Source organism: Pseudorca crassidens, chromosome 10 (assembly GCF_039906515.1).
Source record: "Pseudorca crassidens isolate mPseCra1 chromosome 10, mPseCra1.hap1, whole genome shotgun sequence".
Lineage (NCBI taxonomy): Eukaryota > Metazoa > Chordata > Mammalia > Artiodactyla > Delphinidae > Pseudorca > Pseudorca crassidens.
Genome location: NC_090305.1, coordinates 84,847,587 through 84,870,041, shown reverse-complemented (window position 1 = coordinate 84,870,041; position 22,455 = coordinate 84,847,587). Strand labels below are relative to the sequence as shown.

Here is a 22,455-nt window from a genome sequence, read left to right as displayed (position 1 = left end):
TATCCTTGTTCACTTAGGTGATTAGTGCTGTAGGAGTGAGATTGCTGGTTTCTGAGTATATGATCCTTACTGCCTGTGAAAATTGTACCAGTGTACACGCTTAAAGTGAATGATTGAATCACCCTTCGTCAAAGCGAATGTGAGTATGCCTGTTTACCCACATCCTCTCTGAAGTTATGTATAGTCATTCATTTTGAGTTTTTACTAGCATGTCTACTGTCTGTGGGAGACCACTACTAATTCTTTTAGATGGAGAAATAATATAGCAAGCAGTATCATGTTATAGAGCTTATATTTTACATATTTGAGACCTAGCCATATGCTGTATATTTGAACTCTTTGTACTGGTGAGGTTAGACTGTAAGCTCTTTGAGGACTTGATTATGTTGTACCCAGCACACAAAACAGCATGTGTAAAGTTGTATACAAATAGATCTTTGATGGCTTCTTCTTCAGTGAAACAGTTCTCCTTGTGAATGCCCCTGACCTCCATCTATGGGCATTTTTCCAATGTTTGTCTTTAAAAATCAGGAGTTAACACTCCCCTGCATGCTTCTACTTGCTTCCTCATGCTATTCTACTGGACTTATTACCCAAATTTCTTTTTTGTATTGGAGTCTGCTCTGTCTTCCTGCCATCTCTTGCCATTATCCAGCATATTTTATGCTATTTTGGAGAATTGATTCTTTCTAGTTTTTTTGTTTTTTTTTTTTTAACTTTTAAGGCTCCACATGTAATTCACTTTCCTTGGACATTTATTGGATTTTATTTATGCAAATGGTGTGCCTTATAACATAGCTGAAAACAAAATAAAACATGGATTCAGGAGTGATGCTCATAATTTTTGTTCCATTTCTGCTGCTTTTGGTATCATTGTGACTTGAGAAAGTCAGAATACCTCTCAAAGCTCTTTACTCTTATGTAATTTTAGTAAAACAATCTGCTTCATAGGGTATGGTGAAGACGAAATGAAATTTCATGAATATAAAAACTTAAACAAAAACTATAAAGTAATTGAAAAATTACGGGTTTTATTATCTTACAAGGAAAAAACAGAGAGTCCAATCAAGCTGTGGACCAAATCCAGGAATGCAGACAGCCAAGAGGCTGAAAATATAGAGGGTGGGTCAAGCTGGAAGGCCAAAATTCAGACCGTGGTTAATGGAGAGGCTCTGTAGGAAGTAAAGGGATAACAGTGGGTAGGAAAAGATGGCAAAGTGTCCGTATGGTTAGGGAAGGGCTTGATCTATATTCCTCTGGCAAGGAATGTTTTCTATATTTTCAGATAAGAAAACAAAGAACTTTTACAGATAAGAAAACAAAGAACTTAGCGAGGGCCTATAATTGAAAATAAAAAACAAAGTTCTGTTTGACTGCAAAACCTGTGTTCTTAACCTGTGAGCTGTACAGAACAAGAATCCAGTGATCCTGTTAGGAAAGCCTAGTGTATAGTTCCAGTTTGCTCTGTCTACATTATGAGTGAAATATGGACATGGCAAAAGGTAGTGATGTGTGCTTTCCTTATGCTGCTTGTCCTGAATATGCTGAAATAAACATACAAAGAGAGTATTATTTATCCTATGAACTTTGATGTTTTTAAAAAAAAACTCTTAAAATATTTTTTTATAGTAACAGTGTATTTTTTTAAACAAAGTATAGTCAATTTACAGTATTGCATTAGTTTCAGGTATACAGCATAGTGATGCAGTATTTTTACAGATTATACACCATTAAAAGTTATTACAAAATAATGGCTATAATTCCCCGTGCTGTACAATATATCCTTGTTGCGTGTCTGTTTTGTACATAGTAGTTTATATCTCTTAATCTCTTACACCTAACACGCTCCTCCCTCCTTACTTCTCCTCACTGGTAACCACTAGTTTGTTTTCTGTATCTGAGTTAGTTTTGTTTTGCTATCTATGTTCATTGGTTTTATTTTTTAGATTCTACGTATAAGTGATATGATATAGTGTCTGTCTTTCTTTGCATGACTTATTTCAATAGTATAATATTCTCTAGGTCCATCCCTGTTGCTGCAAATGACAGAATTCCATTCTTTTTATAGCTGAGTAATATTTCATTATACACACACACACACACACACACACACACACACACGCTACATCTTCTTTGTCTATTTTCTATAGATGGACACTTGGGTTGCTTCCATATCTTGGCTCTTGTAAATAGTGCTGCTATGAACATTGGTGTGTATATATCTTTTAAAATTAGTGTTTTTGTTTTTCTACAGATATATACCCAGGAGTGGAATTGCTGGATCATGTGTAATTTTATTTTTAGTTTTTTTAGGAACCTCCGTACTGTCATCCACAGTGGCTACACCAATTTACATACACCAAATTACATTCCCACCAACAGTGTACAAAGGTTCCCTTTTCTCACCCTCTCCGATGTTTGTTATTTGTAGACTTTCCTCTCCATCATTTGTTTTTGATGATAGCCATTCTGACAGGTGTGAGGTGATATTTCAATGTTTTTGTTTTGTTGTTGTTGTTGTTGTTGTTTTTGGTTTTTTTTGCAGTACGCGGGCCTCTCACTGCTGCGGCCTCTCCCATTGCGGAGCACAGGCTCTGGACACGCAGGCCCAGCCACCATGGCTTACGGGCCCAGCCGCTCCGCGGCACATGGGATCTTCCCGGACCAGGGCACGAACCCGTGTCCCCTGCATTGGCAGGCGGACTGTCAACCACTGCGCTACCAGGGAAGCCCTTCAATGTTGTTTTGATTTGCATTTCTTTAATAATTAGTGATGTTAAGTATCTTTTCATGTGCCTGCTAGGTATTTTTTTATCTTCTTTGGTAAAGCGTCTTTTCAGGTCTTCTGTCCATTTTTTCATTGGGTTGTTTGTTTTCTTGATATTGAATTACATGCACTGTGTATATATTTTGGATTTTAATCCCTTGTCAGTCATCATTTGCAAGTATTTTCTCCCATTCTATAGGTTGTCTTTCCATTTTGTTGATAGTTTCCGTTGGTGTGCAAAAGCTTTTGAGTTTAATTGGGTCCCATTTGTTTATTTTTGCTTTTATTTCTTTTGTGTTAGGAGGCAGATCCAAAAAACTCCGCTACAATTTATGTCAAAGAGTGTTTCTGCCTATGTTCTCTCCTAGGAGTTTTAGGGTGTCCGGTCTTACATCTAGGTCTTTAATCTGTTTTGAGTTTATTGTTGTATATGATGGGAGGAAATGTTCTAATCTCATTCTTTTTCATGTAGCTGACCAGTTTTCCCAAAACAACTTATGGAAGAGACTGTCTTTTTTCCACTGTATATTCTTGCTTCCTTTGTTGTAGATTAATTGACCATATGTATGTGGGTTTATTTCTGGGCTCTCTGTTCTGTCCCATTGATCTATGTGTCTGTTTTGATTACTGTATCTTTGTAGTATAGTCTGAAGCCTGAGAGGGTGATACCTCCAGCATTGTTCTTTTTTCTCAAGATCGCTTTGGGATCTTTTGTGGTGCCATATGAATTTTAGGATTGTTTTAGTTCTATGAAAAATGTCATAGGTATTTTGATAGGGATTGTGTTAAATTTGTAGATTGCTTTGGGTAGCATGGCCATTTTAACTGTATTACTTCTTCCAATCCTAGAGCATGGCATATCTTTCCATTTCTTTGTATCATCTTCAGTTTCCTTCATCAGTGTTTTATAGTTTTCAGAGTATAGGTCTTTCACCTTCTTGGTTAAGTTTATTCTTAGGTGGTTTATTCTTTTTGATGCGATTTTAAATGGGATTTTTTTTTTTTTTTTACTTTGTGATATTTCATTGTTAGTATATAGAAAAGCAACAGATTTCTGTGTATTAATCTTGTATCCTTCAGCTGCACTGAATTTGTTCTAATAGTGTTTTGGGTTCTTTTTGGTGGAAACTTTAGGGTTTTCTCTATAAAGTATCATGTCATCTGCAAATAGTGACAGTTTTACTTCTTTCTTTGGATGCCTTTTATTTCTTTTTCTTATCTGATCACTGTGGCTAGGACTCCAATATTATATTAAATAGAGGTGTCAAGAGTGGGTATCCTTGACTTGTTCCTGAATTTAGAGGAAGGGCTTTCAGCTTTTCACCATTGATAGGATGTTAGCTGTAAATTTGTCATAAATGACTTTTATTATGTTCAGATATGTTCCCTCTTTATCGACTTTGATGTGAGCTTTTATCATGAATAGATGTTAAATTTTGTCAAATGCATGTTTTTGCATCTGTTGAGATGATAATGTGATATTTATCCTTCCATTTGGTAGTGTGGTGTATCACACTGATTGATTTGTGAATGTTATCCTTGTTGACCCTGGAATAAATCCAACTTGATCATGGTGTATGATCCTTTTTATATATTGTTGGATTTGGTTTGCTAATATTTTGTTGACCATTTTTGCATCTATATTCATCGAAAATATTGGCCTGTAATTTCCTTTTTAGTAATAGTGGAATTTAATAAAGATTAAATAAAATAAGTTTGGACAAAATTATAAAACATCCCATAAATTGAGATTTGCCAGAGTATTTACTAGTAAGATAGTTTCTCATTTCTTTCTATCTTTTTTCCTTTTACTTTTTTCTGAGTCTTTCATCATCTGGATTTTTTAGTCTTGTGTTATACTGGCTGTACTATGTCTATCTATTTATCTCAGAATAATAGGTACTATTTTACTTACACATCAGTGTCATATGTTCCCCTGTGAACAAGTTTTTTTTTTTTTTTAAATGCACTAACATTATTTTTAGAAGATGGCCTTACGATGTGGTTGACAATTGACATGGACTCAATACCCCAGAACTGAATTCAAATTTTATTCTTCTGACAACACACTGATTTGTTTGAAAGCCTGTGCTGGTATATACAGGGGAATTATTATCCATCTTGGAATATCATTGTGTTCCTGAACAGTCTCCTATCAGATAGGAAGAGAAGCTGGGCCAGAGAGCCCCCTTTGGATGTTTCTTGGTTTGGAATTTAGCTATAGTAAGTTTATTAAAATCTGCTTGGATTTTTTCCCCTTGATTTTATATTACACATACTGTGATTGAAAAGGTTGTTTTTTTTTTTTTTTTTAAGTGATGAGAAATAAAACCTTTTGTTCTGAAGGATGAGGTATTAGACTGTGATTACTGTTAGTCTCATCCAATTTCAGGTTTCATCTCAGAAGAACAAAGTTCTCCAAGCACTTGGCATTAATTAAAGTAGGTGTAGAGAACCTCACTTAAATTAATGCCACTTGACATTCTAAATTCTTCTACCCTTAATCTTGTAATTGCCTCATTTTTGCCTGATTTATAACTTGTGAACCTGGACCCTTTATCCTAGTGAAAACTCAATTGTAAAAGGATCTATTAACGAGGAAGGAAAAATTTCATTTTGAGAAGACACGATTTTATTTTATTTTCAGCTTTAACGTAAATTTTGATATTACATATAACTGGAATTTCTAAATACTTCTTTTAAAGGACATTTTAGGATTTCATGATATAAGTTTTAGCCTTTGGAAATATTCTCAAATCTTAGAAAGTATCTTGGATGAACCCTAGATTTATGCTAGGTCAGGCGCTCCTGGATCTTTTCACAGAGCCACAGCCTCCTCTGTGCCTCCCCGATGTTGTGGGCCTGAATGGGTGCTCTTTGTCTCCTCTGAGGCCTAAGCTGAACCACACCAGAACCTCTGAGGCTCAGGCTTCTCCTGCCAACTTTTGGCAAACTTGAGTGAGAGAAAGGAGTGAGTGAGAGAAAGGAGATTGAAGACAGAAAAAGTCTGCAGATAAATCCCTTCCTCTGCCCTTCTGCCCCATCTTATCCCTTACTCCTCCCTCATGGCTTGTCCCAGACACAGTGGTTCCTATGGCCTCTCTGGAGACATCCCATCCTCCATGACCAACCATCCAGCTGAAGCACGGGCCACCTTGCCAGCTACCACTTTGGATTCCTTTCCTTCCTACCTGCCTCGCTGCACTGTTCCTCTCACCCTGGCTCCACTGAGATTCCACCCTCAAATACAGAATACACTTGGCATGCTTTTTAAAAAATATGGTCTTGTTTTTTAGATAAGCCAATCTAAAATGTTTTGAAAACATAAAATATTACCATTATTTTGTCTAAATATTTGTTAGGTAACTAGATAATTTCAGCAGACACAAGCCCTTATTCTTGATTAGGTGCCACAATTCCTTACCTGTTGGATACAAAAATAGCTCCTAAAATTATATATGTATGAAATATATATTACTATGTACTGATTATATTATTGAATTTATACTATATGTTCATTATAAATAGTATATATTATGTATACTATCAATTATATAGCAATATATAATTCATCATCTTAATGAAAAATAGGCATGTGATTTTTGAAGTGGTACAATTTAAAAATGTTATTGTCTGACCAAATCAGAGAGAAAAGCACACAGAGAAAGGAAGAGTGAAAAAAATAATAACCCTCATGGCTTTTCCCCACCCCATCCCCTCTCACCAAGCTCTCGTTAATTGGTTGATGATGTTTTTTGAAATGCACATTTGACAGGTCATTCTCCTTTCCCTTCCTCCAGTTCTTCTTAAGATAGAGAACTAAAGAGAGTATTCTTTACTTTTGCCCATTGGTTCTTTGGGAAAATGGAGATTTGATTCCATTACTCATTAAGATAAAATTGAATGAGAAAGTGCATGTAAAATATCTAGCATAATGACTGGCTAGACTACAACGTGGCTGCCCCTCTAGCATAGAGCTGTATCTGGCTGCCCTGGTTGTATAATCCTTTATGACTTTGGAGAGTTCCTGTCCTCCCTCTTCCCATTCCTGTCATTACTAGAAGAGAAAGATCCCGTCAAGACAGAAGCTCTGTACAGCTTCTTTGGCTGTCAGATTTTTGCCCTGAGTATCAAAAGAAATTATTTTAGATATCCACTGGTTGAAATGCCACCAGGTTTTGAGTCTCTGCTTTATAATAATCAGAAGTCTTTTATTGATATTTAGCATTTAGTAGCTATGAAAAGTTAATGTTGAAATCAGATTTTCTTCTCATGTCATTTATTTTCTATGTGTTCTTTCACTTAGTTTATTTCACTTAATCTAATTTTTTTCTAGCTCTTGATTCTGCTTAAACTTATTAACCAAACTGTTCTGAGTCCTAATTCTTTTTGTAGCGAAGAGTATACCTTGTTTTCTTAAAAGTCCTTTTATTTATGACTTGCTTATGACCTTGCACATCTTGAAGAAGTACTACTTGTTTTAGTTATTGTTCGTTTTATGTGCAGCATGAGGTCTTTTTTGACTGTTCTTTAATTTTCTCCAATATGAACTCTCTTCTTTATAGCTTATTTTTAGCACAAAGTGAACTTTACTCTTAACTGCCCTAGTTAACTTAATTCTTTACTTATTTAATTCTTTACCACCCAACTGAGTCAGGTGAACCTGTTGAGTTGTTTATACTCAAGTGACATCCATTTTGAGTTTTTGTCTTTTTTTAGTCACTGTTTTGGTATTGATAGTGAAAGTTCATTTGGACAATTTGGTTATCAATTCTTAGTGAGAATGAATCAAGTGTACTTTCTGTCTTCTCAACCTATATGCTTTTCCCCCTAACCCAGTTGGTATGAGATATTTATATTTAGTTGGCAGAGAGAAGTAACTCTCAACTGAAATTCTCTAAAATCAACAGTTGGGAAAAAATGATGCACTCAGTAAGGTTTTTTGAGAAGGTTTCTGTTTTCCTTGAGATAATCTCCATCTTACATAGCACAGCAGTTTTCTCAAGCAGAGGGTGTTCTTGACATTTTCCCAAACTGTCGCTGCTCCTTGAGATTGCTCTGGGAATTTAAATATGTTTATCTAAATTCATCTATTTGCTATTTAAAGAGGAGAATGTTTCAACACATTTATGAATGGGAAATACTTCTTAAAACCCTGTTCGTTTCTGGAATCAGGAAAATTTCCTGTCTACCTTTATTCTCTTAAAAATTGTACAGATTATTTACTAACACACACGAAATGTTTTTGTGGTTTGCTTTTACAAACCATATCATAGCATAGTTTGTCTCTTCCTTCAAAGAGAGTCTCTGGGTTTATGAATGAACATGTCTCTGCAAAATCATTGAATCTGTCGTGAAGACAAGACTTCATCTGTGATTATATCGAGGAGTTCTGTCCTCTCTTCACCATTCTGTTGATTGGTGAATAATTAAATTTATAGTTATAGTCACGTCCACATACAACTTTGGTGTCAAAATAGCAAGGCAACACATTTTCCCCTTAATTATTCATTTATTTGTTCTTCTATTTGTTCCTCCATTTGCTCTTATACTTTTTCATCTACTTGGCCATCTGTCCATCTGTTCTCTCATCCATCCAAGACATATGAGTTAACACATGCAGCATGTCAGGTGTGGTGACAGGTTTGGGGGCCTGAGAGGGAAAATTTATGCCTCTTGTTTGAGTAGTTCTTTAGCATTGAGGGTGGTGGAAGACACCAGCCAGAAGGAAACAAATTAAGCCTTTTTAGTTTTCAAATATAACATGAACAGTTCTGTGCTCTTAGTGATCTCACATATCAGGCAATTTGTAATTTTCTGGAAGATGGTCATATAGGAGGGCGTTAACTTACCTGGTAGTTGATTTTAACAGGTGCTTGTGTTCAGCTGACTGCCCAGCAGTGTCACTACTGGATTGCTTGGTTTATTTTCTTTGTCATTGCCTCTAAAGTAACTCTCATGTGTGATATAAACTTTGTTTCTTGGTTCAGAAAAGCTACCACATATGATGATGAAAGGAAAGAGGGGGAAAAAAAGGTCATGGGCAGAGAAGACAAATTTTATATAGAAAGAAATAATTTGTTGACAGCTCATATTTATGACATCTAAAGGATGTCAGGAGTCATCTATCTATTCTGCAACACATTAAGAAAAACTGATTTGTAAACCTGCTTTTACCAGTGTTCCAATCAATAAACATTTTTTTTAATGGTTTTCATTATACAAGGACAGTTAACTGACAGAGTGAACATTCAGCCGGTGCTTACTTTGGTCCGTATACTTTGCTAACTCATTTTAATATATAGCTTTACTTCTTCTCTAAACAATTCTGTGGGGTAAATCTTAATGATTAGTTTCATTTTACAAATTAGGAAATTGGGGGCCAAAGGTTTAGAAGTTTGTCCAATGTCAAACCATAGTGACTTATGTGGAATGGGAATTTGAACACTGCCCCTTGGAATTCAGGTGCCATCTCCTCACTATTTCTAGAGTTGTCATCTCAGATCTGGGGTTTCACCCTGTGACTGTCAAAGTTCTAATGCAGGGGTTCTCAAACTTGACACCTTTGGCACTTTGGATTGGATAATCCTTTGTTGTGGGGGTGATGCTGTGCATTGTAGGATGTTTAGTAACATCCCTGACGTCTCTCTAGAATCTAATAGCATCTCTCAGTTGAAACCACCAAAAATGCGTCCAGACATTGTCAAACATCCTGTGAGGAATAGAATCACCCTGAGTTTAGAACCACTGTAACTAGCAGGCAAATTAGGATTATGTGCTGTGGTGTACGGAAGGAAATCATGATTAAAAGTTTGGGGCATTTGGAAGAAATGCTACTGCAGTGATGATACCTGAGGTTTCACTCCTACCTGCAGGTAGCCAAACTGCAAAGTTAGAGGGCACAGTTTCCAAGACTGTCTTTAATTCTGACACCAACTTCAAGTTTGGGGGTTTCCAAAAACTACTCTCAGGTTTGCTAGTTTGCTAAGAGGACTCATAGATCTCACTCCAAGCTGTTATGCACATGGGGAAAGGATACAGATTAAAATCAGCCCGAGGAAGACATGTGTAAAGCAGAGTTTGGGAGGGTTCCATACATGAAGTTGCTTTGTCCTTTGCCTGTGGAGTCAGCACATGTTACCATCCCAGCATTAATGTGTGACATGACACACAGCATTGCCAACCAGGGAAGATTGTCTGAGTTTGGTGGCCAGGGTTTTTACTGGCATTCCATTATGTAGGCATAATTAATCGGTTGTTTGCCAGTTTTACTGCGAACTTAAAACTGCTCTAAAAAATAAAATACATATGTTATTTTCTTAAATACATTTTTTTTAAAAAAGAAAGAGAAGTCACTTAAGCTTTCTGTAAGACCAAAATGGAAAGCATTTGTTTTCTCACATTTTCTCTCTCATTTGCCTCTGTTTGTGTTGCTATAGAATCTTGGGCTTACATAGAAGTAAAGAATCATATTAATTTTTAGACTTCTATTTATTTTTTCATCCTTCCCTTACTTTGCCACTTTAAAATTTATTTGATGTTTTTCCTTCAGAGTTGTAGCTGGCTGGGTTCCACCATTTGGTTGGAAAACCACACCCCGCACTTTTTTCTCATTTGAGGGATCACTTTGGATTCTCCTTACTCTGTTGCCTTTTGTGTAACATGAATGCCATTTTCTTTAGCACATTTAAGCCCAACAGTGATGTTTTTCCTAAATTGAAAAGTGTTCAATGACTCTAATACAGGTTCTTTTGCTGTCGTGGTCTCCCTCTCAGGTACAACAATAGTCATGCAAGACTGGCCTCCAAGGTGCCCGTGTTTTACATTTTGGTGGAGTTTCATTTCTGCCAGCTATTCTTGAGAGAGCTAATCAACACACGTCTTTCTTCTTTGCTGAGGCAGCTAATAGTGTTGTCATCATCATCTTTTCTTCTCTCCCTTTCTCTTTTTTGGTGTTACGTACAATTGAATTAACTTTCCAGAGCAATAGTTTCTGAAAACATTTTCTCAAGAACAAAAAGACAGATTTTCTTTGTGTATAAAGAAGATGGATTATGCTAGGGGAATGAAGAATCTTTTAATAAAACATTGCCCCTCCTCTACTTTGGTTCAACTGGGAAAAAAATCAATTTTATGTTCTTCAAGTGCAAAGAAAGATCAAAAGGAAAAGCTGACAGTCTCAATAGAGGGCAAGGTGGGATGCTTGATTTGGGTCCCATCTCTCTGGTGGACTTTAAGCAACCTCTTTCCAAATGGAATAAATTAAAAAGAGACTAGAATTTTCTTTTGTGCGAGTGGGAATAAAGAGCGACATGAATACAAATATTGTCAGAATGTTTTCGGATTACTCTTTTCTTTGTCCTGAAACTTCTGACATAAGAAGTATAGTTCTGTCATAGTAAAATGCAGCATTACCTTATGTTTAAAAGTATTTTGTTGATTTCATTGGTATTTCTTCTTCCTTTCTGAAGGAGCTTAAACATATTGTAGTTATGAGGCATTAAAAATAAAGAATAGAAGAAATCCATAATATGAGGGTAACCATTAATCTTTAAAATCCTAGATAGTTTTATCTTTCAAATTTCTTGAAAAGTTATTTGCTATGGTGAGAAGCATAATAGCTCATCTTTACTTGTGTTGTTTGTGTTTTTAATGAATACAATTCAATTGAAAATAGAAAAGTATATTAGTGGAAGATAGAGGAAAAATTGTTACTTTGTAAAATCCACTATAATTATCTGTTAAGAACTCGCGCTTTTTACTTTAAAAAAAAAGTACATTATTTTCAGAATTTCTATAGGTAATAATGGTCATAGTAGAAAAAGTTGAAACCAGAGAGAATTATGAAGAAGGAAGTAGAACTCACCCATTTAACTTGTCCACAGAGAGAGAATAATTTAGTTGGTCCCTTTTGTTTTTCTATATGCATATACATATAGATATATGTTTATATAGATATATGTTGATATATAGTTATATAGATATATGTTTTTCTATATGTATATACATATATTAACTATTTTCATACAGCTTTATTTCACAAAATGTAGATCATAGTTTATATACAGTTATAGTCTGCTCTTTATATTAACACAGAGTATATGAAAATTTTCTCTTGTCGTTAAATAGTCCCCCCAAATGTAATTATAATGATTGTATTAAAGTCCATCAGTTGATGAATTAGAACTTACTTAAACCATTTTCCCCCTGTAGTATTTTCAGATTTATTTCTCTAAATTGACTCTAAATTTACAATCTGAGGGGGTAAAGACATAACTTCATAAGGTCAAAGACGTGCTAGAAAGTTCACCATCTTCAAAGAACCAAGGAATTCATTAAAAGGGTTCATCAGCTGCCTGGTGCTTGAGCATCTCCCTGCAAATGCTTGTTTTGAGTTTAAAAATCTTGTCTCGAGTGGACAAGTGTGTGGTTCCTTCCAGTAGGCTGTACTCTCTCTGACCGATGGAGCTGAGGTTGTCACCACAGTAATTGGAATAGAGTGCACCTGAGTAAAGAAAAGATAAGAAGAGAAAGGAATGATTTTCAGATATGGTAGATAGCTGAGATGGAGAAGAAATTTAGGGCATTTCCAGTTTAAGCAGTGGATGTGCTTTGTGGAACCGTGGAGAACTTTGAGTGATAGCCGCCTTGCTGGGTTTCGTTCATCCTCTGTCACAGATGCGTTCAGCAGACCTGTATCCAGTGACTGCAGTGTGCCAGGCACTGGAGAAGGTGCTGGTGACACGTCACGAGCGAGACATAATTCCTGCACCCAAGGAGCTCACAGGTTACAGGGGGTGACAGATAACTCTAGTACAAAGCAATAAATGTAGTAGTAGACGTATGGATAAGTTACCGTGGGAAGGTGGAGGGTTACAAACCTTAGCTGGCAGTTGAGAAGGCTTCTCAGGGGCAGTGGGATTTCTCACGCTGATGGATTATGAAGGGCATTTGTTTGTATGCCGATGTTAAGTGGTTTGGACTCAGGGGGGTGACCAGTGACATGTGATACATTTTTAGAAACATGGCGTGTTTGTATTTTAATAGCTAATATTGGATTATAGAGTTGGGTGTAAGACTGAAATCATAAAATACCTGGTTTTCACATGGATACCCTCAAGCCATCCTGTAATGCCTGTTAAAAAGAAAACTACACTATATTCACTAGAATTTTTATTACTAACTCTTCATAAATAAGGAACTAGTAAAGAATATATATGTCTTCATCAAATAGTTTATGAAATTATTTGTGGAATGAGCCCCACTTCCCTACCAGACATGGGACATGAGCCTGGTCAAAGCAAGGACCCCGTTTATTATATTTGCTTCTCTATCCCCAGCACCCAGCACAGTGCCTGGCATATACCACATATTTAATAAGGCAGTCATGTCAATTTCTATTTAAGCTAAGGTTTGATTGATTCTGTTAGGTTACAGTTACTTTGATTTTCAAATGCTACAGTTTGAAAATATATGTTCATTATAAAAAATCCTGTGGGAAGAATAGAAGTACTATAATACAAGGTACACTTTACAAAGGAAAAATGTTGCTCTAAGATTACAAATAGTAGTATATGCTTATGTCAATGATTATTTTTTAAAATTAAGACACTTTTCTACTGGAGTACCAGGATTTCAAGCTCCGACTGTTCTCTGCAGATTCTGAAACTGATAGTTGAGACAGGGATGCAAAGCACCCACAAGAGAGGATTTCATGTAGGAACTCTTGTTCGTTACAGTGAATATAGAGATTATAATTGTGTTGTTCGGTTTTTACCCAGTTTCACTAATGTAGCCTGCCACTCCAACTTATATCCTTCCTTATTTTGGAAGACTGTTTTGTAGGTTGCCGAAACTCTAAATCACTTTCCAACATGGAATATATACTGGAGTGAATGAATACTAGTAGGAAAAAAACCCCAGCACAGTGAGCCCTGTAAATCAGCTCAGCAACGTGTCTATGCTGGGATCCAACATTTCAGGTGTAACGTTCCAAGGGGAAGAAAGCTGTCCAAAAAAATGGAGACTGTTTACCCCTGATGCTGGCAGCGTGCTCTGTTTACAAAAAGAAAAAAGCCTGTGAAGTTGGTCAGGTGACATTGCTCTTGCAGATATGCTTGATTTTTCTAATAGGAAATATTATTATAATCTTGAAGTTTTCATCTTCTTGTTCTTCCCCCTTTATTTCTTCACACATATTACTTAATTGGCAAAAGAAAACTTCAGGGACAACTAGTACTTTTCTTTTCTAGCATCTGCTAATAGTTGAAATGTTGCCAGGCCTGGTCAGCCCGAAAGGTAGAGTATTATACATTCTGTTCTGTACTTTGCCATTTTTCACTGAAAAATGTCTTAGAGATCATTATATAAGGAACTTCTTCATTCTTTTCTGACACTGCATAATATCCCAGTTTGTGGAAGTACCATATTTACTTAAGCATTTCCTCTGGCCTCGTCACCCCCTCTGTTCTCGTTAAAGGCATGAAAGTATTATTCCAAGCTGGCTGAGGACTTGAAACTCAGGGAAGTAGGAGTAGAACTTCTTACTGATGGCTGGACGTGATGAAAATCAGAACAAGAGTAGGAGGCTTGGTTCTCCTTATGGCACTACACTCTTCTTCACTGTTCATGGCAGATTTCCGAAGAATTCCCTGAGATGGTGATTTCTGACCCTGGCTTTGGGTGTACCCAAGGCCTTTACAGTCAGTTTCTGTAATGAGATTTTCAGAGAATAAGGATAACAAAATTCACTTAATGTATTATATGTTATAATCATAAATAATAAACTATAATAAAATGAATTAAAAATATAAATTATATATATCAATTTATAAGTTATAAATTATATTGAACATGCAGTTAATATAATAAAATATAAACTATGTAATTATACAGTTTAGAAATTATAGTATTAAAATATATAAATATATTTTTTTGTATCGTGTAATACATACAGCCCAAACTTTTTAGCCGTAATAATATTCATAGCAGTAATAGGAAACACCACCTACTGAGCACTTACTTTGTGCCAGGTGTTGTCTTGGGGCAATTTATATAAAAATCAGTTCTTTTGTTTGTTTTTCGCCCCGCGGCGTGGCATACAGGAACCTAGTTCCCGACCAGGGATCGAACCCATGCCACCTACAGTGAAAGCACGGCGTCTCAACCACTGGACCGCCAGGGAAGTCCCAAATCAGGTCGTTTTAATTCTTCAGCAACCTTATGAAGTGAAAGACGTTGCCTTCATCTTACAGGCAAGGAAATTGATGTTGAAAATGTTTATGTAATTTGGTATGCTCTTGACCATTAATATCATACTGTTTCCTTATTATATATAATTGGGGTACTTGGGTTCTTTGGGTGCACTTTAAAGGGCAAGCATGGAAGAAAACCTCCAGGACTGAAGATTATGCAAAGAAGAGTACACGATGAATATGTTTGTGCTCCACTCATCTGCCCTAAGGGAGGGTGCTGAAGGGGGAGGGTGGCTTTAATGAGCAATGACTTTTCATCCTCTCACTGACTTGTTCCCCTTACACCATAAAATGAAAAAGGAAATGGAGGCAGGGATGTAGAAACAGGACTCAAACCTTGGTGGAAATCAAATGTTGGTCTGGCCCAGTCTTTGGTTCTAACTTTGTCATCTGAGCCTCCTGGATGACTGATAAATGGAGGAGTGACCTTCAAAAAATGGAAGATTGGGTTTTGGAAACCCTGTAATGTACTGTGATAGCAGACTAGCAACCACTAGATTTATTTACCTAAGTGTGTGTCAAATGGGTATTTGTCTGCATTTTAAACTGATAAAGACAGGAGTACAGAAACCTAGGATGCACATGATAAAAACTTCATTTCATCGGAAGTTTGAAAAGTGAAACTCTAAGAATTTCTTAAGTTATTTTCATGGAGGTGGTGGGAATAAGGTGGAAAAAAGGGAGAAACTGAGAGGGAATGATTGATCAAATGATGATTGAATATTGGGGGAGGTGTTTGATCAAATTTTTGTTTTTCCAAATATTTATTTTTGCTGGAATATGAAGATACACGTAATCTTTCAGCTCATTATGTTTTATATGGTTAGCAAAGCAGGTCGGATGCTGCAGCTGCTAAGCTTTGCGCTAATTCTTCTGTCAGCCATAAGGGGATTTTTTAAAAACAGTTGTTGAGAACTTTAATATTTGCTTAGCGTGAAATGCCACGTAAAATATTGCCTTAACATTGGCAATGTTTAATCTAAAATTAATGCAAGAAAGCAAAAGATATCAAGGAACTGACTTCATTTTCTATCTTTGAAAATTTTATTTCTTTTTTTTTTTTACATTAACAAAGTTTTTTTTTGGTGCAAAAGCAAAATATGGTTAATCATGGGGGAGGAGTGTTCTTTTTTTTTAACTTTATTGGAGTATACTTGCTTTACAATGGTGTGTTAGTTTCTGCTTTATAACAAAGTGAATCAGTTATACATATACATATGTCCCCATATCTCTTCCCTCTTGTGTCTCCCTCCCTCCCACCCTCCCTATCCCCCCACAAGGTGGTCACAAAGCACCGAGCTGATCTCCCTGTGCTATGCAGCTGCTTCCCACTAGCTATCTATTTTACGTTTGGTAGTGTATATATGTCCATGCCATTCTCTCACTTTGTCCCAGCTTACCCTTCCCCCTCCCCGTATCCTCAAGTCCATTCTCTAGTAGGTCTGTGTCTTTATTCCCATCCCAGGTTCTTCATGACCTTTTTTTTTTTCTTTTTTTTAGATTCCATATATATGTGTTAGCATACAGTATTTGTTTTTCTCTTTCTGACTTAACTTCACTCTGTACGACAGACTCTAGGTCCATCCCCCTCACTACAAATAACTCAATTTCGTTTCTTTTTATGGCTGAGTAATATTCCATTGTATATATGTGCCACATCTTCTTTATCCATTCATCTGTTGATGGACACTTAGGTTGCTTCCATGTTCTGACTATTGTCAGTAGAGCTGCAATGAACATTTTGGTACATGACTCTTTTTGAATTCTGGTTTTCTCAGGGTATATGCCCAGTAGTGGGAGTGCTGGGTCGTATGGTAGTTCTATTTTTAGTTTTTTAAGGAACCTCCATACTGTTCTCCATAGTGGCTGTATCAATTTACATTCCCACCAACAGTGCAAGAGGGCTCCCTTTTCTCCACACCCTGTCCAGCATTTACTGTTTCTAGATTTTTTGATGATGGCCATTCTGACCGGTGTGAGATGATATCTCATTGTAGTTTTGATTTGCATTTCTCTAATGATTATTGATGTTGAGCATTCTTTCATGTGTTTGTTGGCACTCTGTATACCTTCTTTGGAGAAATGTCTATTTAGGTCTTCTGCCCATTTTTGGATTGGGTTGTTTGTTTTTTTGATATTGAGCTGCATGAGCTGCTTGTAAATTTTCAAGATTAATCCTTTGTCACTTGCTTCATTTGCAAATATTTGCTCCCATTCTGAGGGTTGTCTTTTGGTCTTGTTTATGGTTTCCTTTGCTGTGCAAAAGCTTTGAAGTTTCATTAGGTCCCATTTGTTTACTTTTATTTCCATTTCTGTAGGAGGTGGGTCAAAAAGGATCTTGCTATGATTTATGTCATAGAGTGTTCTGCCTATGTTTTCCTCTAAGAGTTTTATAGTGTCTGGCCTTACATTGAGGTCTTTAATCCATTTTGAGTTTATTTTTGTATATGGTGTTAGGGAGTGTTGTAATTTCATTCTTTTACATGTAGCTGTCCAGTTTTCCCAGCACCACTTACTGAAGAGGCTGTCTTTTCTCCACTGTATATTCGTGCCTCCTTTATCAAAGATAAGGTGAGCATATGTGTGTGGGTTTATCTCTGGGCTTTCTATCCTGTTCCATTGGTCTGTATTTCTGTTTTTGTGCCAGTATCATACTGTCTTGACTATTGTAGCTTTGTAGTATAATCTGATGACTTCATTTTCATGGTGTTCATCAGTGTCCACAAGAAGGGGGTGAATGACTGATGTGTTTAGTGGTTATTAATTCCTTACAACAAAAAATAAGAAGCACCGCTGCTTATTACTTTTGCTCAGTGCATTTGTAGGAGGCATGAAAACACGATGCAAATAGTCTCTGGGAATAAGACAAACTGAATATAATACTAAATGACTGAGAAGGTTGTGTCACTCCCTGCAGAAAAAAAAAAGGTTAGCTATCAAAGAGAATTTTTTAGATATTCTCCAAGCATCTGGCAGGGTCAGAAATCGCCCATCCTAGATGAACAAAGTATACAACTGTGTTAATATTAATTTGCTGATTTTATGTTTGTCATGCTGTTTTTATATTCACTCTGTGTGTGTAGGTGAGGGTGGAAGGAAAAAAATAGGGCTGGGTGAGGGAAACTTGTGCATTAAATAATATTAATAGTAATCTCTGCCATTTAGGGTTGGGTTGGGCAGAAAGACTGGAATTTGGATGCTTTGATATTTAGTAATTTGAAAGAAGAGAGGAGTTTGTTTTTCCAGGGATGTGAAAAGGGAGATGGGTGTGATGATCCAGGGATGTTGGGGTTACTGGGAAGAGACACTAGAAAGTCACCAGAGGTTGTCCCATAGAGGAACAGAGGCTGGCTTAGTCTCAGGGCTGGGGGTGGTGATGAGAAGTTTGGGGGTACAGAGCACTCACCTGCATTACCCTCACACATTGCTGTGAGCAGGGTGTGTTATGGCAAGGTTGCTCTCACATAAAAACTTGACAGGTTTAGAGTTGAAAATGGTGAAAGACGAATAAAATTGAGGATTTTGTCACACTATATATCTTGAAAAGAGTCTTGATATGTTTTGCTTTGTTTTTTAACCTCTCAGCTGATGATTCTGCCAAAATTGGACCCTTGGGGATTGACAAAATTATATCCTATGTTAAGTATAAAAGGGCCATCCATCCGATTAACACACTAGCCTTAGTTTCCAGAGGGAGCGGCTCTTCCCCCCAGCCCTCCTTAGCCTAGAACAATTATATTCATGGCTTAAAAAACATCACCTGCTTTCAGTGGGACTGTGTATTTTTCCCCCTGGCTTGGGCAGATGGCAGCATTGTTTCAGACATCACCTTTTGGAAATGGGTCTGTAGGAAAGTTCTATTACCAGAAATCACCTGTTTCAAAAGGAAACTGTTCTTTCAGCCCAACTCACTGATGTGAAATGGACAGCCGAGGACTTTCTCACAGCTGCCCTGAGACATTCCACCAGGGGAAAAGCAGTGAAGAAGCAAACATGCAAAAAGCCAGGCGAGAGCTCAGTCCTTACCTAGCCACTCACTGCCAAGCTAGAAGCTGGAGTATCAGGACATAAATGTGGAAAGTGGGGCATCTTCTTTCTAGAGAGCTACAGATGCTGTTGAAGTTTCAATTTTCTCTGTGGCATTTAAACTGTATGATTTTTTTTTTTAGTGTGAAAGAATAGAAAATTAGTTTTAATTGTTACTTATGAGGCACCATATGGTTACTCTATAATTCTGGCTTCCCATGGAGATGCATTTGCATATGGAAAATGAAATTAATTGGAAATCACACTCTGAAATCTATTATTAAGTTAATATAGCTAACAGCTTGTGGGGTGTCCTCATACTCAGCATGATGTAATTGCACATAACAGCAAGTAACTACAAACTCATAGAGGAGACCAGGAGGGATAAACAGAGGTCAAAGGGACAGCCTTTGGAAAGGAATGGCATTAATAATGGATGCTACAGCAAACATCTTGGTTCCTCACTGTCCACAAACCCAGGGTAGAGGGAAGCAGTTTAATCATATTCAAATGAATTAATCAGCAGTCTTGTAAATTTCACAGCCAAGGGACTGATTTTTATTTTGCCAACTAGTGTTGTAGTGAGCTAAAGTCACTCTCAGAATTAGTGACGGTTAAGTCAGAAGCTTCCATACTTAGCTGTGCATCAGAATCCACTGAAGAACTCCTCTGAGTCTGATTCCTGGGATTTTGATTCATTAGTACTGGATTTCTGAATTATTAAGAAGTGCCACAGGTATTCTGATATAGCTCAGACATGAACATTGGAAACCGCTTATTTAGGTGATATATCACGCATGGCTTGATACGTTTAAATGATGAAGCCCACAGCTAGTGTGTGTTCAGTTTCCCTAGTTTGGTTCCTAACTTTAAAACAGTAAAATAAGTTAAGATAACATAACCTAAGGTTCAATACTTCATTGGGCAAACCTAGAAATGGTGAACAATTTGATGTCATATGTGCTTTTTATTAAATTTGTTAGTTTACTTGTCTGCCCTTCCCAAGACTGTGGACTCAGTGAGGGCACTGCTGTTTCAGTGATCTTGGTGTTCAAGGCTCAGAGTGGTAGGAATTCAATAAATGTTTATAGACTGTGAATTTGAATGTGGAAAGGGCAAAGTGTTCATATTTAGAAGTAATGACTGTATATTCTCTTCATTATAGGCATCAGACACAATGATCATAAATTGACATTAACAAGTGTTATAAATGACCACACAATTTGAGATATTAGTATTTCTGAAAGTGTCCAGCCTTCTTCACGTCACTGAGGACGGAATCTGTAGATTTGAAACTAGGAAGGAGATTTCTCATTGTCTCTCTTCTTTTTCCCATGAGTGATAGGTCTGCAAACCTAAGTTACATTGGTAAGAGCAGAGTCTAGAATTCTAGTTGAGAGACTCATTGATCAGACTTTTTGGAAAACTTCTGGTTCAAGTAGGTCTTTGTGCTAGTGGTGCATGGTCTCTGTGCTTGGTGTACAGGTCCCCCAAGGCTGTGTGGTTCTGAAACCTGCTCTCACTTCTGTTTTATCTTCTACGGTTTGTGCAGTCTTATGCTCCCGACACTGCCTGGGTATTACACTTGTTCTCCTGTTTTCTTGGCATGTTACTTCAGGGCAGAATTGTGTCTAGAAGCTCTTAAATGCTATGTAGATAATATGATGTTGAAAACACCTTGTTATCTGCCTCAAAATGTATTGCCTGTGGTAACTGTGACTGGTTTGGACATAAGGTGGGTTGGAATCTTACTGATGGACCCGAGGAGAGGAAATGATGTTGTTAAAGCAAACAACTAGGACAAGACAATGGGAACAAGGATTATAACTTTAGAGCTGAACAAAGACAAGAAAGATAATGCAGGTACAACAGCGTGCTGTGTAGCCTGACCAGCACAGACCACTGGCTCTCTCAGTATCGGGGCTCTCCTTCCTGAACAACTGACCTTGATTTTTTTTATTTAATACTTTATTTTGAAATAATTTCAAACTTATGGAGAATTCTAAGTACCATACAAACAACTCCCATATCACTTTCAGCCCAGTTCCCCAACTGTTAACATTTGAGAGCAAGATGCAGACATGATACGTCTTCACCCTAAGCATTGTGGTGTGTGTTTCCCCACAAACAAGGAAACTCTCCTACATCATCACCATTCAACCCTCCAAATCAGGAAACCATGTTGATGCACTACTACCATCCTATCCACAAAGCCTCTTTGGACTTTACCAGCTGTCCTAATAGTGTCTTTTTCTTTCCTGAACCAAGATCTAAGTCAGAAACACATGTTACATTTGGTTGTCATGTCTATTCAATCTCTTCTACTCTGGAACATTTCCTTGGTCTTTCCCTGTCTTTCAAGTCCTTGTTTAAAAATGTCCAGGCCTTTCCTTCAGTGGAATGTCTCTCAGGCTGAGTCCACCCAGTGCCTCCTCATGGTTAGATTCAGGTCCTGCATTCTTGGTAAAAAACTGCCGTAAAAATGATAGTCAGCTGTTCATAGCTGGTCACATCAGAAACTATGTGACCTTTCACACCACTAGTCCAGTTGATGTCTGCCAGGTTTCTCTACCTTACATTTGACATTTTCCTTTTGTGATTGACTAGAATTTTGTGGGGAGGAGTTCTGAGATTACACCAGTATCCTTTTCCTCATCTAACTTCCACCCACCAGCCTTGGCCTTCATGGACTGCTCCTGCCTGAATCAGTTACCTCTGTGATAGCTGCCAATTGGTGATTCTCATTTCCATTATTTCTCCTACATTTGTGAGTTGGTAATCTGCTAAAAAGAAGAGCTTTTTCTTCTGCCTTACAACATTTATTTATATCATCAAGGACCTATGAATGCTTGTTTTATTCAATGGATTGTCATCCATTCTTAAGGATTTTTGACATGGCTTTGTCATTTCTTCGAGCACTTTCTTACTTGCTGGCGCAAGATATTCCCATTTCAACTTGTACTTCTCTTGTTCCAGACGTAGTATTATAGCCATTTCTCTAAGAAGCCCTGGTTCTTTTTAGTAGAGGTAATATTTGAAAACCACTTGGCATGTGGTTGTGCTCATTATTGTTGAGATGTCATTGCTTTTAGGTCATCTTAAGAGACAGTTGGGTATGATACACACATACACACAAACATGTATATGTGTATGTACGTACACATATACAAATATACATGTATATAAAATTACACATTCATTCTGCTCTACATACACACACTTACAAACACACTCATATATATTTCTTTGTTTGCGTACATTACAAAAAGCATTGTGTTTATGTCAGTACCTCCAATTCTAATCCTAAATCTCAAGGGTATTTCTAGCATCTCACCTTTCCATGTTTGGAAATACCTTCTTCAACGGAGAGAAACCTGGCTCTCATTATCTTCTATATAAACTTATTTC

General features: G+C 37.0%; 1 protein-coding gene across 6 annotated transcripts in view; it reads left to right on the top strand.

The window, feature by feature from the left end:
* The window catches only part of SUCLG2 (succinate-CoA ligase GDP-forming subunit beta), a 310,821-nt gene that overhangs the window by 84,525 nt on the left and 203,841 nt on the right, over nucleotides 1-22,455 (top strand). The window contains exon 2 of one of the 6 annotated variants that reach the window (XM_067755138.1): nucleotides 18-139. The exons of the other annotated variants lie outside the window; for them this stretch is intronic. The gene's annotated coding sequence lies outside the window, so the exon portion shown is untranslated. The remainder of the gene's footprint in view (nucleotides 1-17; nucleotides 140-22,455) is intronic. 6 annotated transcript variants of the gene reach the window in all.